The sequence below is a fragment of the Lepeophtheirus salmonis genome, unplaced genomic scaffold (genome assembly GCF_016086655.4).
Source record: "Lepeophtheirus salmonis unplaced genomic scaffold, UVic_Lsal_1.4 unplaced_contig_4202_pilon, whole genome shotgun sequence".
Classification (NCBI taxonomy): domain Eukaryota; kingdom Metazoa; phylum Arthropoda; class Copepoda; order Siphonostomatoida; family Caligidae; genus Lepeophtheirus; species Lepeophtheirus salmonis.
In genome coordinates, this window is record NW_027294242.1 from 1 (window position 1) to 3,963 (window position 3,963).

Below are 3,963 nucleotides of genomic sequence, written 5' to 3' on the forward strand. Positions count from 1 at the left end.
TCAAAATTCATACTTATAAGTAGTTGTGAATTAATTAACCTATCGTCTGAAATGGATTCAAATGATTCATCCCATTTTTTGACTGTAACTTGTACACGATATTTACATTATTCATATAGTTCAATCAAAAAATGTCTTTAAAAATGTATCTAAATAAGTCAAACTAGTCTGGAACAAAAAGCAAACAAAGGATAAATATCTTATTAATTATTTTACATCATATACGGAGTGGTCCCTTGAAATTGGGACACTAATTATTTCAATAACTAATGACGGTTAATTCATATTTCAAAATATTAAAACATAAATAATCTTTAACAAAACAAAACAAACCTGGTCTTTCTGGCTTACGTACAAGAAGATAAAATGACACTTGAACGTTGTCTGCTTGTTTCCATTTACAAACTTAAAGCAGTTCAAAGCACTGTCCACGCGTCAGCTAATGCAAATCGATGGAAAGGAAGAAAGGCTATGTCAAAAAGGGCAAATTTTAACAGGAGGAGTTAAAGAAAACAAACAAGGCCAATCTCCTTAAGCCCATTAGGGTCCATGCAAGACATCTCGGGATTTCACACCAGACTGTCCAGAGAACTATAAACAAAGTGGATGGAAAGAGACTTGTGAGAGAGTAGAGTCCACTTTTGACACAAGCAATGAAACCAACGTTACCAAAGAGTTGCAAGCAACAATTCGATCCAAAAGGTCGTTTGCGTAATTCGTATGGCATCCATACTTCTCAGGAAATCAATAACAATCACAATTCCTAACAAAAAGAAAATTCATTTTTCAGAATAACAATTCCCCCCCAAAAAAAACGCGCCAGACAAAAAAATACACCGGATTTTCATAACTAGTTATAAGCATGTATTTATTTATGTTCTTCCATACAAGCAAGTTGAACAAAGTATAATTTATTTACCAATATTTATTACAAGCAGATCAGTCTATTTCTTTTTGTTTAGGATTAATTTGAATCAAGGAATTGACTGGAAAGATTATGTCGACTGTCTTTTGGATTCGCAAAGGAATTCATGGTTATTGGACCGTTTGAAAACCGAGCAGCAAGAAAAACGCGCACGATTGACCGGCAAAAAGTCATTTTCCATCACAATAATGCACCAGCTCACACCTCAGTAGTTGTGGTCTCAAAATTAATGGAACTATAGTTAATACTAAAGATGCAAACAGTTGGTATTTTGTCAGCTTCTAAGACACTAAGGAAGATTGTTTTTTTTATTATTATATGACAGAAACAATTTTACCTTACTCACAAAAAGCCTTGATTTAAGTAGCAAAAACGAAGTATAGTATAAAGATTTTGTTTTGCCGCACCCGGTTTCAGGGCTGTAGGGGGTCCAAAAGTGTTTTTAAAAAAAGAGTTCAATAGAGTCTTCAAGGGAGGATATAGGTTTTTTTCATTACTAGTCCCTTGACTTCCTCCCGTCCTCCTTTGCCTTCCACTTCTTCTTGATGATTGATTTGGGCCCTCCTTATAATCCTTTAACCTTTCCGGATCCTTCGAATGAATAGAATTTATATTGTTGTGTCTTGACGAGTTTATGGCTATTTTTATATTGCTAATGACGGTTGTTATATATATTCATAGCTATAGGTTTAGTGACCTATTTGTATAAATGTTCCGTGTGTATTTTGTGTATAATAATATATTAATATGAGAGTAATTCTGTATTCTCCGCGTGTAGAATAAAGTATATATATAAACTCCATATCCACGTATATCATAACGGTATTCCTTATTTCATTTATGTTAGAATTTTCCTTGAAGTGGCAGCAGGAGCTTGCTTTCATCATATGAGAGAAGGGACTTAGCCCCAAAAATTATTATCACCGTAATATACTTACTTTTATTTATTAGCAAATCTTTACACGAACATGCTCGGTTCAAGGAGGGAAAGGGAAATCATATAGAAAATGGTCAAATTAATTGAGAAAATTAAAAAAATTATTCAGAAAATACTTCAATTTACTAAATATACTAATGATTACAATATGAACGTTTCTTTGTTGTCGAAATAGATCCTGATAATTCTAATTCTTATTCTCTTGTATACTTCACACATTTTATCCATCAGGTTAAGTGAGGTAATCGAAAAAAGTATCATCATAGCAATTATTTTATTGCCTCTTGTAACCTTAGAAGTATTATTATTAATATAAAAAAAATATTGTGTTATAAATTTCAAATAACATAACTACATATATGCATCAAAAAAATTGTTTAGAGGATAAATCCATATTTTATTTTCTTCAAAATATTTCCAAATCGAATAAATTTGTAAAAAGAATTGTAATAATTTTGCAATAAAATGTTTCATAATAGGATTTATTTGAATTCTAAAGAGGAATTCAAGCCTCCCATTACTTTTTTTGTACTTGCAAAAACTAAAAAAATAAAAGAAAAATAGTCTTGTCGATAAAATAAATGAATATATATAATAAAATCTTTCTGAAATTGAAAATACTTTTTTAAAGTTAGAGTCTAAAATTTTATGTCCAAAATGTACCGTTTTGTGGCATTTTTTTTTTTTTTTAAATTGACGTTTGATGAATAAATGAGGTAAAAAAATGTGACAAAAAATGAAATTAAATTTAAAAAATATTCAGAAAAATACATTTTAATCAATTTTTATGTGTCAAATTTATATGCAAACGAATTCTCAGACTAATTTCTACAAATTAATTCAATATTTCATTAAAAGTTCTTCTTTTTTTTTTGCACCTGAAAAAAACGAAATTACAATTTTTGCAGATTTCAATTTCTTTCACAAAACTTCTTTTTTTATTTTTTGAAGAGTCTAGAGAGTGAAGAAAAAATACATCTTCAAAAAAAATGTTTACATGTTTTTATGTTGACACATGTGCAATATTGTTTTTTATTCATTTTGAAAATCTTATACTTTTAATTGATTCCAACAATGTACCTGTATTTTCGTTTGAATTTTCAATAATGTAAAAATTACGATCTTGGACTGAATAAATCAACATTCACTGTGAGATTTTTTTTCCTTTTTTGGATTGATAACTTAGTCCCATATCTAGTCTCCTTGAGCTCCAAAAAACGGGTTTTTGTGTTTTGGATATAGCATAATCCCTACCTACCAATCGACACCCCTGTCTTGGCCTGAACAGATTTAAAAGAGGGAGCCATGCAAAATTTCAGCCTCTTAGGTTCAACGGTGAGGAAACCTATAAAGGACGAACACACATTTTCTTTATATGTATATAAACAGATATAAAACGTGTGTTCCATATAAAAAATTACAATTAAAAACTTGACACTGAATGGTGGAAACAAAATATATTTAGCTTCAAAATTTCTAGTCATGTTACCAAGTCCTTTGACACGGTAAAATCCCATTTTTAGGGTTAAGTGTTTAACGTTAAATAATATTACCGTTCGTTGTCCCATAATCCCCCAGCCTATGACTTACTTTTTTCATTTGATTTTTACTCGGCCTTCTTGAATTCTCAGATTTTCAACGGAAAAAAACAGAGACACAAACAGAATGAAATAACCAAATGGAATAATAAAGAAATATATTATCCCTTATGAAAAAATACTAGGTATTATAAATATTTTAGAACACTCGTGTATATATTTACAATATTTAAAAGAGGACATTCCCACAATGCTCCGGCCCATGAAAAATGAACTTTATTTATATTAAAAAGAGAATTGACAAAAAAATCTCGAAAATAAAGTTCATAATAAAATTCCAATGCTATGATCGACAAGGTTCAGATTTTAATAAGATTCAAGGCTTAAAACTCACGTATCCAAAAACTTGCGACTTTGACTTGGAGTCGTATTATATTGGACTTTACTTTTGAGACTTCACTCGAGCGTATCTCTCAATAATTGAAATTCTACTACTAGTGGGGGTAAAAATAACTTTTGAACAGCTCTGTTTACGATTTACTTGTAATGTTGAATTTCTATTT

General features: G+C 30.1%; 1 long non-coding RNA gene across 5 annotated transcripts; it reads right to left on the reverse strand.

Annotated features, from left to right (window-relative positions):
• On the reverse strand, positions 1–3,669 carry LOC121131319 (uncharacterized). Of its 5 annotated transcripts, none has more exons than XR_011784176.1 (5): positions 3,453–3,664; positions 2,943–3,231; positions 1,272–2,153; positions 670–1,214; positions 1–591 (listed from the first exon to the last, which is right to left on the reverse strand). It is a non-coding gene; the product is annotated as an uncharacterized lncRNA (long non-coding RNA). The 5 variants fall into 5 exon arrangements; XR_005869017.2 differs by having other exon boundaries at positions 3,416–3,664; XR_005869019.2 differs by having other exon boundaries at positions 2,943–3,207; positions 3,453–3,663.
• Between the last annotated feature and the right edge of the window lie 294 nt (positions 3,670–3,963).